Source organism: Saccostrea cucullata, unplaced genomic scaffold (genome assembly GCF_032062105.1).
Source record: "Saccostrea cucullata isolate Sc308-1 unplaced genomic scaffold, CSIRO_AGI_Scuc_v1 ctg2507, whole genome shotgun sequence".
Taxonomy (NCBI): domain Eukaryota; kingdom Metazoa; phylum Mollusca; class Bivalvia; order Ostreida; family Ostreidae; genus Saccostrea; species Saccostrea cuccullata.
The window spans coordinates 10,706-22,842 of NW_026936548.1; the positions used below are offsets into that span (position 1 = coordinate 10,706).

The window sequence follows — 12,137 nt, forward strand, 5'->3', positions numbered from 1 at the left end:
TCCGGGTGATATTTCAAGAAGATTTTGAGCTAATGCAATGTAATTTTATACCAAAACTCCCTAAGACCTCTCTCACCCCTCTCAAAGTGCCCCGCCACGTTTTTTTTATTAGTATTTATAGTATTACATGTCGCTACTTTTAGCACAGGGGCATGAGGAGAGTTATTGCATATAAAACAGGTTCTCGGCGGACTTTGTGTTCTTATTACATCTATTAAAACTGTTTAATAAAGGCTAAATAAATCAAACACCATGGATTGTGTAAAATTTTGAGAATACCAAACATGAATATATACTTGTATGTGACTTTAGTTCTGCATATACTTGACTCAACGTAAAGCGATTTCGTGGTCTATTGGTATGTCTCTCGCTTCACATGTGAGAGGTCCTGGGATCGAATCTCGGTCAATCCTTTTTATACCCCCCGCAAACGAAGTTTGGGGGGGGTATATAGGAATCACCTTGTCCGTCTGTCCGTCTGTCTGTCTGTCCGTCTGTCCAGCTGTCCGTCCGTCCGTCCGTCCGTCTGTCTGTGCATTCGTGTCCGGTCCATATCTTTCTTACAGAGGGACATTAGAATCTACTACTCCACAATAAGATTGCTCATGACCTAAGGGTGTGTCATGACCTTGACCCAAGGTCATTTGGGAAAGTTCAAGGTCACTGGAAGAAAAATTTCATAATTCGTGTCCGGTCCATATCTTTCATATGGATAAACTTGGTAGGTTCTCATTTCACACAAAGATTGCCCATGACCCAAGGGTGTGTCATGACCTTGAACCAAGGTCATTTGGGAAAGTTCAAGGTCACTGGAAGAAAATTTTCATAAATCATGTTTGATACATATCTTTTATAGATAAACTTGGTAGGTTCTCATTTCACACAAAGATTGCCTATAACCCAAGGGTGTGTCATGACCTTCACCCAAGGTCATTTGGGAATGTTCAAGGTCACTGGAAGAAAATTTTTATATTCCCTGTCCGGTCCATATTTTTTTTATGGATAAACTTGGTAGGTTCTCATTTCACACAAAGATTGCCCATGACCCAAGGGTGTGTCATGACCTTGACCCAAGGTCATTCGGGGAAGTTCAAGGTCACTGGTAGAAAAATTTCATAATTTGTGTTCAGTCCATATCTTTCTCATGCATAAACTTGGTAGGTTCTCATTTCACACAAAGATTGCCCATGACCCAAGGGTGTGTCATGACCTTGACCAAAGGTCATTTGGGGAAGTTCAAGGTCACTGGTAGAAAAATTTCATAATTCGTGGCTGGTCCATATCTTTCTTATGCATAAACTTGGTAGGTTCTCATTTCACACAAAGATTGCCCATGACCCAAGGGTGTGTCATGACCTTGACCCAAGGTCATTTGGGGAAGTTCAAGGTCACTGGAAGAAAAATTTCATAATTTGTGTCCAGTCCATATCTTTCTTATGGATAAACTTGGTAGGTTCTCATTTCACTGAAAGATTGCCCATGACCCAAGGGTGTGTCATGACCTTGACCCAAGGTTATTTGGGGAAGTTCAAGGTCACTGGAATAAAAATTTCATAATTTGTTTTTGATACATTTCTTTATTATTGAAAAACTTACTTCTGAAAAACCCAGCGGGGGGTATTTTGTCCCGTTTGGACAGTTCTAGTTTTTTTTTTAAAATACTTTTCTTTTTTTTTTTTTACTAAATGATAAGTTACAGATTTACCCCTTACCCCAAAACAACCCATAAGATTGGATCACCCCAATTTATGCCCTGAATACTAAATGTATATGTCGTCCTTTTATTTGTAGATATCATGGAAATATCACCAATTATCGTATATTATTAATGTATGCTTTATAATTCATTGTATATGTTTATTAGACAAATATTGTTTGGTTGTATAGTACAAACCCGAATTTCCTCCATTGATCAGCCATATCGTAATAACAAATGGCCACCTGGCATTGTTATTCGACTCATGTAACTCAAAATACACTTGGCATCATCTCCAAAGTAATTCCCAACCAATAATTCATCCTTTTCCAGCGTTTGTAATACTTTTTAGATCCTTGTTTACTTGGTGCAAAGTTGTTGACAAATGTCGCGCGAATAATGGCGGCACCGCACGTTATTCGCGCGTGGAGTATTTCGCACCTATCAACCAAAAAGTATATAATAAACGATCCGAGAGACAAACGCCAGTAGTGCTTGCGCTGCTCAACCAGGCATGGTGCCTTCAGTGCCCATCAGACTGGTACTCTACCCATAGGTACATTTTGTACCATTACTTTGGGTAGGCCTGATGCCTCTTCATACCCAGTGTTTTGGGTCCCCATGCTTTTCCTGGGTAAACTCACCATTTTATGGGTAAACACCCATTTTGTGAGAAAAACACCCATTTTCCGCAGTTTTTGCCACTTTCTGTTGATTTTGGCCATATATTAGTAAATTCCTGACTTTTTAGGTGTTTTAACTGATTTTCTTGATTTTTAATAAATTTATAGAAAATTGACCATCTTTTCTTATTATTGGGTAAATTTCAGAAATAAGAGACCCACATATAATTTCTGTAACGGGGTAAACCATAGAGTGGTAAAAGAATACAAAGTATTCAAAAACCACAACTATACCCAGAAACGTTACAACTGGTGTCAGAAGTGGGATTTCTCTTATCTTATTTTTGTTTACCCATAATGAAGAAATAGATAAAAATCATTTCTTTTTACTTAGGTAAAATTTTATTGACTCAATACATTTTTTTTTGAACATTTTTGTACAAGATGGAATTAGAAGAAAGTCTTGAAGTAACTTTTAAGTCCCGTTCATCTTCACCCAACAACTTGGAGAATGATAGGGTGGCCACACCCGTTTCCAATCCTCCTTCTCCATCAAAGGCATCAGATATTGCCCAACCTGTGAATGAAAAGCAATTAGATGCTATCATGTCTATCATGCAAAATGTAAACCAACAATTGTTGGGAATGACAAATGAGTACCAAAGGTTGAGAGAGCATGTTGATAATTTGGAAAAAGAAATTAAGAGCCCTATTCCAGATAGGGGAGACAACCATCACTTTCCAAATTTTATACCCAGACCCATTCACCCAGTGAATTCTTATGACAATTTTCCTCCCCGCAGTCATTCAAACCCCGTTAATGGGCAAAGGGAATATAACCCCGGTACAATGTCGGGTACCCATTATTCCCCATTACCTGAAATAAACAGGAATGAAAACAGAATGCCTTACCCATGTACACCCAAAACCCATGTAACAATAAAACCCCAAGCATTTGATGGCTCAGAGGACTTTGACGAGTACCTCGCCCAATTTGAAATTTTAGTTGACTTGCATGGGTGGGATTATAAAACAAAATCTCTGTACCTTGCCAATAGCCTTACAGGTGGTGCCCGTGCCCTACTGAGCGAATTAAATGAAAATCAGAGAAGAGATTTTAACTCCCTTGTAAAAACCCTAAACAGGAGATATGGCTCCATTGAGAGATCTGAAATGTACCGTGCCCAACTCAAGACCAAAACTAGGGGTACAAATGAATCCTTACCTGAATTGGCCCAATCTATTAAAAAATTGACCCGTCAAGCATACCCAACAGCTGACCCAACCATTATAAGCATTCTGGCACTTGATCAATTTATTGATGCCCTACCAGAACCAGATATGCGACTAAGGTTGAGGGAAGCTAAACCAAAAGACATAAATGAAGCAGAAATTTTGGCCATTCGATTAGAAACTTATAGATTGGCAGATGCCCAGAGAAATAAAACTGTCAATGTCATTCGTGACACTGACCCTATTTCATCATTAAAGCAAGATAATCAAAACTTGCGGGATGACATACAATCCCTTACCCAAGAAATCAGAGCCCTTATAAGAAATGGTCCAAGGCCGACCCATAATTTTGGGCAAACCCCCTACGAAAATTATTACAATATGGGCTCTTATGAAAACCCAGTCAGACCTGAATACGAAGGGCATGAACCCACAAATTATGAACCAAGACCCCAGGGTCCATCCTACCAAGGAAATTCAAACAATGGGAACAATTACCCCAAAAACTCAAAACAAAATCCTTTCGAACCTCAAGGACAGGGAAACTACCCAGAGTCGAATTCGGGGGTCGGAAGTCGACAGGTTCAAGGGGCAGGCCCCAACACTTGCCATTAAATATGGCTCAACCACTCTCACTAAAACCCAAACCCAATATTGAAAATAAAACAGATGAGAAATCTGATAAAGGAATCTCTGGTTGTAATACACCTACCCCCAAAGAAATTTTAGTGAGAGATATAAACGGGGGAGATGATGTAATTTATGTAATTGGAAAAATTGGAAATAAAGAGACAAATATACTAGTAGATACGGGTGCTAGTATGACTATTGTCAGTACCCAATTCTTTGAAAATATAGATGCTGAGGAAAAGCCCCAAATTACCCCAGTATCTATCAAACTTACATCTGCAAGTGGTGATGCAATCCCAGTTAAGGGAGAATGCTTAATCAAAATATCACTTGAAAATGTTCAAGTTACCCATAAAGTACTTGTGGCTGATATACAAAACCCATGCATATTGGGATTAGATTTTATGACCAAGAATTCATGTGAACTTTTTGTAAAACAGATGAAACTAAAGGTACAGGGTCTAGACATTCCCTGCTTTAGTACATCTTGTGTAAAAGTTGTGTCTTGTGGCAAGATAAGTCTTGCCAAGGATATTGGAAATCCTCCCCATTGTGAATATATTGCTTCTGAGAAGGTAGATAAACCTTTGAATAAGGATGAGGTTGAAATAATAGAACCTATCCCAAGTTTTGTTGAGAAAAATGAATTGATGATTCCCCAAACCCCTGAAACTGTAGACAGAGAAGTCACAGTTTGTCACATGAATTTCAAAGATGAAAGTAGCAATTTTTATGAAAATACCAAAAATGCCACAGTCAAATGTGTTGACAAAGTACTAGATAAATGGGAAGACCTAAACAATACCCGAACTCTTGATGCTCCTAGCCCAGAGCTCAAACCCCAATTTCTAGACCACTTGCCATGTTCTAATATTGAGAAACTACCCAAAGAAATTGCAAATGAATCAAAACAAAAGTTTCATTTGAATGAAAATTGTCATGTAGCTTATGACAAACTCAAAAGAGCCCTAACCGGTTCCCCGGACTTGTCCTACCCTAACCATGAAGGATTATTGAATATCCTAAATACTGATGTCTCCAATAGTGTGCTAGGCGCTATACCCTCTCAAGGACAGAGTGATGTAGAAAAATCATCTATGCTGTACCCTACACTAAGCGAGCCATCCCTGGTTCATACCTTAGTTTGAGGAATCCTTCCAGGTCGAGTGATGTAATTCCGGATATGGATCCTGACCATTTTCCGATGACGCTGAATTTGAAATAAGTAGACGTGTGCTGGACTTTGTGGACATCTCAAAGAAATATATTATGTAACTGTGTTAGCTGTATAGAAAATGTGAATATTTGTGAAATCAGAACAATTGTCTTTTGGAGATTTGTGATGCGTCCCGGTCGTGACTTTTCTATTCCAGTGGATCCAGGATGTGAAGATGAACTGTGATAAATGAAGACATTGTTTTATAAAATATTTTGGTAAAAGTTATGTATTGATAATCGACAAACTGTTATTCATATTATTGTTATTCATGCCTATAATTGTAACTTGTTGATTGTATTTATTGATATATAACGATATTTGTAAATGTATTCTTGTGGCCCATGATTATGTTATTGCAAATGTTACTCATTGACTATGTTTTAATTACATGGCGATATTCCCATGAAAACTAGTCACCAAAATGAGTTATGATAAAACGATCCAACATTCGGGACGAATGTTTTCATGGAAGGGGGGCTGAGTTACAGATTTACCCCTTACCCCAAAACAACCCATAAGATTGGATCACCCCAATTTATGCCCTGAATACTAAATGTATATGTCGTCCTTTTATTTGTAGATATCATGGAAATATCACCAATTATCGTATATTATTAATGTATGCTTTATAATTCATTGTATATGTTTATTAGACAAATATTGTTTGGTTGTATAGTACAAACCCGAATTTCCTCCATTGATCAGCCATATCGTAATAACAAATGGCCACCTGGCATTGTTATTCGACTCATGTAACTCAAAATACACTTGGCATCATCTCCAAAGTAATTCCCAACCAATAATTCATCCTTTTCCAGCGTATGTAATAGGGATGTGCGATTTTATCGGTATACCGGTATATCGCGATTTTTTGTTGCGTGATACGTATCGTGATACGGAGACCTAAATACCGGTTTTTCGGTACATATTATAAAGTTCAGAAATTATTCATTTATTTGTTCAATCTTTCAAATTACAATTGCAGAAAGTATAAAAAATGTTGTAAAAAGTGAAAAGAACGGCATCTTACCGTCCAAACATAATTGATTTCATATACATAAAAATTTCAAGAACGTAAAATTTTGTTTTTCTAGCATATTTTTTAGAAAAATAATGACTTTTCATATAAAATCATTGTAAAAACTGCTTGTAAAAATATCATGATATTATCGTGATATTGTGGGAAAAAATCGTGATATATCGCGATACGAAATTTTTGGCGATACCCATCCCTAGTATGTAATACTTTTTAGATCCTTGTTTACTTGGTGCAAAGTTGTTGACAAATGTCGCGCGAATAATGGCGGCACCGCACGTTATTCGCGCGTGGAGTATTTCGCACCTATCAACCAAAAAGTATATAATAAACGATCCGAGAGACAAACGCCAGTAGTGCTTGCGCTGCTCAACCAGGCATGGTGCCTTCAGTGCCCATCAGACTGGTACTCTACCCATAGGTACATTTTGTACCATTACTTTGGGTAGGCCTGATGCCTCTTCATACCCAGTGTTTTGGGTCCCCATGCTTTTCCTGGGTAAACTCACCATTTTATGGGTAAACACCCATTTTGTGAGAAAAACACCCATTTTCCGCAGTTTTTGCCACTTTCTGTTGATTTTGGCCATATATTAGTAAATTCCTGACTTTTTAGGTGTTTTAACTGATTTTCTTGATTTTTAATAAATTTATAGAAAATTGACCATCTTTTCTTATTATTGGGTAAATTTCAGAAATAAGAGACCCACATATAATTTCTGTAACGGGGTAAACCATAGAGTGGTAAAAGAATACAAAGTATTCAAAAACCACAACTATACCCAGAAACGTTACAGATAGTATTCAGCATGTGAAATGAAAAATTTAAGAGGTTATAAAATCATCATTACAGTTGATAAATATTCCATATAAAAAGAATCTTCTATACACATAGTTCTACAAATTCAGTCAGGGGGATCCGACTTTTTCCCTAAGTGGGGGACACGAATTCTCTGAATTAGCTTGTTTTTTTTTTTTTTGATCACAGGCACTTGTTTCTTATTCAGGGCATCTTAGTTTTTGTGGTACAAATAAGAAGGGGTTCCCCGTATACAAAACATGTGCCTGTGGTTTTGATGCATATATACTGAAAGGAAAAAGAAACACAGGATAGCATAATATTCAAAATTTTTTTGACCGCCAGATCGAAAATTTCTGAGATGAGAATGTTAGTTACTATGCACCAAAATCAGTGTTCAGAATTACCCAACCGTAAAATATATGACGTCATGTAGGGAAAACGTTAAAAAGCCCAAAACAGGTGCAAATTGATGACGACGAGTTTGTCAACAAATCTTGTTATACCATTTGATAACCTGAAGTATACATATTGTTTTTCAATATTTAAGGACAATATAAATTTCTTGCAATCTTGGTACAGTTTACGGAAGTTCAATGGGGCTTGGTTTTCGAAATGCCTTAGTGAGGACAAGGGGTTACTGAGCAGTTTTTAGCTCACCTGAGCCAAAGGCTCAAGTGAGCTTTTCTGATCACAATTTGTCTGTTGTCTGTCGTTGTCCTTGTTGTCGTCGTTGTTGTTGTAAACTTTTCACATTTTCCTCTTCTTCTCAAGAACCACTGGGCCAATTTCAACCAAACTTCCCATAAAGTATCCTTAGGTGAAGGGAATTCAGGTTTGTTCAAATGAAGGGCCACACCCTTTTCCAAGGGGAGATAACTATGAATTAGAAAAAAATTAATGGTATTTTTAAAAAATCTTCTTCTCAAGAACCACTGGGCTAGGAAAGATAAAACTCATGTGGAATCATCCTCAGGTAGTGTAGATTCAAATTTGTTCAAATCATGACCCCCGGGGGTAGGGTGGGGCCAAAATGGCCGATCAAAGTTTTACATAGGAATATATAGGAAAAATCTGTGAAAATCTTCTTCTCAAGAACCACAGGGCCAGGAAAGATGAAACTCATGTGGAATCATCCTCAGGTAGTTAAGATTCAAGTTTGTACAAATCATGACCCCCAGGGGTAGGGTGGGGCCAAAATGGCCGATCAAAGTTTTACATAGGAATATATAGGAAAAATCTTTAAAAATCTTCTTCTCAAGAACCACTATGCCAGGAAAGATGAAACTCATGTGGAATCATCCTTAGGTAGTGTAGATTCAAGTTTGTTCAAATCATGACCCCCAGGGGTAGGGTAGGGCCAAAATGGCCGATCAAAGTTTTACATAGGAATATATAGGAAAAATCTTCTTCTCAAGAACCACTGGGCCAGGAAAGATGAAACTCATGTGGAATCATCCCCAGGTAGTGTAGATTCAAGTTTGTTATCATGACCCCAGGGGGTAGGGTGGGGCCAAATGGCCGATAAATCTTTTACATAGGAATATATAGGGAAACCTTTTAATATCAAGTACTTCAAAGCCATGCTTAGTGATATTTATAGGGAATCATCCTCAGGTAGTGTAGATTCTAGTTTGCTCAAATCATGACCCCCTGGGGGGTTAAAATTCAAGCCCCCTCCCCCCTTCAGTAAACTTTCAGTTCTGATCTGATATGTGCTTTTTCCTAGCCAATTGCTCAGGTGAGCGATGTGGCCCCTGGGCCTCTTGTTTGTAAATATTCCCCCATAGAGTGTGTTACCTGTTGTCAGAGAGGGCCTGGAATGGTTCGCGACCAACCGTGATGATGACGTTGGCGAAACACACTCAGGTTAAGATTGGGTTATTCGACCTGCCACCTGTTTAATTGCCACCTTACTACCTCAAAAATCGCTCTTAACGAGGCCCAATTTAGTTGAAAATTACAAAAACGGAATGATAAAAAATTTTAATTCCTGGAAATATACTTGTATGTTTAATGCTTAGAAAAATTAAAATGAAATTTTGTTACCTTGCCTTTATTGTAGTGAAATGGGGGCACTGTCAAGATATGGACCATTTTTCATGTTTATATACACAATTACATACTAAAACTGTTCAATAAACAAAGAAATTTACAAATTAAAAAAAGATACATGATGAAATTCTTTGTTTTTCACATATATCATGCAATTTTCATTCTTCTTATAAAAAATGAAAAGAAAATTGGAGGTAGCCTTTATTGCAGTGAAAAGGGGGCATGTCAGAACACAAAATTTGGATTTATTCTGTCTAACTACGTATTTTATAGGTCGCAATGGGCTTACATAACACCAACAAACAATTGCAATACTGTATAAGTTTCTTAAAAATAAATAATTCTTACATTATGAAATAATTTTCTCGCCATGTTCTATTTTTCTCTTAACACGCGACGTTGTTTTGTGTGACAAAAAGGGTTAGAGGAGGGGAGGGGTAAAGGCGACAAAAATGCGATTTTTACTAATATCATGTAATATATAGAAAAATAAAATATTTCGGGGGTTCAATTTAAATGATTTATAGACTTATTTTATTTTTTAAAACTGAAGATAATCCATGCATATTTAAGTCCGCATTAAAAGAGTGTGTATAAACACTACAACATGTTTAAAGAGAAAGACTAAAATCGTTTACTTTTAGTTGCAGTGTTTGTTTTTTTAAACTCCCAAATTGAAATAAAACAGGATAAAATTAATGAATCTGTACCAAAAAACTGATCCCTCAAAATTAATTAGGTTCCAAAGTTGTTTATTAATTTAAATATTTAAAAAAGAAAAATAGAAATGCCAGCTTTCAATGCATAGTCTATAGAGCTACCAGGTAAGCTAGATCAGCGAAACATTTTAGCGCAATTTGACGTCATTTTAATATGTGACGGCAGACAAGGGTATTGTGACGTGCCTGAGTCGACGCTGCATTAAAACTTATGCGCAGATGAAGTAGATCGGGCCTCGTTAATACTGTTAATACAGTAGACTTTCATAATCATTTTATTCACCCCAAAACTGAAAGAAACCTATCGCGTAATTTTGGCTTTTGAGTAGGTAAACTTTATGTTGTGTTCCTCTAACTTTCGCATGCGCGCAATGTTTGACTAATTTTTTGGCGTGGTTACCCATGCCCAATATACACAGGGTTTGAAAGATAAACATTCTGATGAATTTCATGCAAAGGAGAATTAAGGCTGTTACAGATGCGATAGGGGAGACATTGAGGATAATGAGAGTTTACGATTTTCACTTTTGGGGGGTATCGTCATATGAGTTAATTTCAATAACTCATGAATTATAAGACAAAATCAAATGGGTTTTTGGTTATATTTTCTTTAAAGATGATTTTAAAAGTTAGAGTGGAATACTGAAAAAATAAAAAAATAAAAATAAATTTAATTCACCTCAAAATTTACCCTGCGCTTCTTTTTCCTTTCAGTATATTGAAAGTTTATAAAACTATTCAACAAACTCTAAAATAGAACAAATAAGTCAATTATTTTTGTTGCGTTTATTGTGACGAAGACTCGGAGGCATTCGTGATATTGGATAAATTTGATTTTAATATAATATGAAACAAGCTAATTCAGAGAATTTGTGTCCCCCGCTTAAGGAAAAAGTAAACCATGCGTGGGAAGGGAAGGGGGTCAGATCCCCCTGACTGAATCTGTAGAATTATTAAATGGATACATGTATACTGAAGCAAATAAAATACTATGCCAATATAGATATAAAGATTTGATTGCTTATTCTTTATTATGTGTATGGAAGATTCTTTTTACATGAAATATTTATCACACTGTAATAATGATAAATTTGATTTTAATATAATATGAAACAAGCTAATTCAGAGAATTTGTGTTCCCCGCTTAGGGAAAAAGTAAACCATGCGTGGGAAGGGAAGGGGGTCAGATCCCCCTGACTGAATCTGTAGAATTATTAAATGGATACATGTATACTGAAGCAAATAAAATACTATGCCAATATAGATATAAAGATTTGATTGCTTATTCTTTATTATGTGTATGGAAGATTCTTTTTACATGAAATACTTATCACACTGTAATAATGATTTTATGAGTTTGTACAAGCCAGACCTCATAAATTTTTCATTTCACATGCTGAATACTATATATATCATTTAGTAAAAAAAAGTATTTCGGTAAAAAAGAAAATGGATCGTCCTGGATTCGAACGCGGAACCTCTCACAGATGAAGCGAGAGACATACCACTACGCCACGGAACCTCTTTACATTTGCGAGAATTATATGCAAATATGTATTCATATACATGTATATATTCACGTTCGATATTGTCAAAATTTGAAACAATGCATGGTGTCTAATTTAACCTTTATTAAACAGTTCTAATAGATGTAATAAGAATATAAAGTCCGCCGAGAACCTGTTTTATACGTAATAATACTCCTCATGCCCCGGTGCTAAATATAGCGACATGTAATACAATAAATACTAATAAAACAAACGGGGCGGGACACTTTGAGGGGGGTGAGAGAGGTTCTAAGGAGCTTGGTATATAAAATTACATTGCAAAAGACCAAAATCCTCTTGAAATATTGCCTGGAAAAGATAGTGTTATACACAGAAAGAATGTATAAATTTACGACCTTGAACTTTGACCTTTTGACCTCAAAATCAATACGGGTCTTCCATAGGCCACTGGGAGTTGTTATGTAAAATTTCATTGCAAAAGCTCAAAGGGTTCTTGAGATATTGCGCAGAAATGAGAGTGTTATAACAGACAAAATTTGCGAATTCATGACCTTGACCTTTCACCTTTTGACCTCAAAATTAATCGAGTTCTTTTTTAGTCCATAGGGAGTTGTTATGC

General features: G+C 36.5%; 1 long non-coding RNA gene across 1 annotated transcript; it reads right to left on the reverse strand.

Annotated features, from left to right (window-relative positions):
- Positions 1-2,751: 2,751 nt before the first annotated feature.
- On the reverse strand, positions 2,752-6,219 carry LOC134245794 (uncharacterized). The gene is made up of 3 exons (XR_009987522.1): positions 6,085-6,219; positions 5,321-5,578; positions 2,752-2,896 (listed from the first exon to the last, which is right to left on the reverse strand). It is a non-coding gene; the product is annotated as an uncharacterized LOC134245794 (long non-coding RNA).
- Between the last annotated feature and the right edge of the window lie 5,918 nt (positions 6,220-12,137).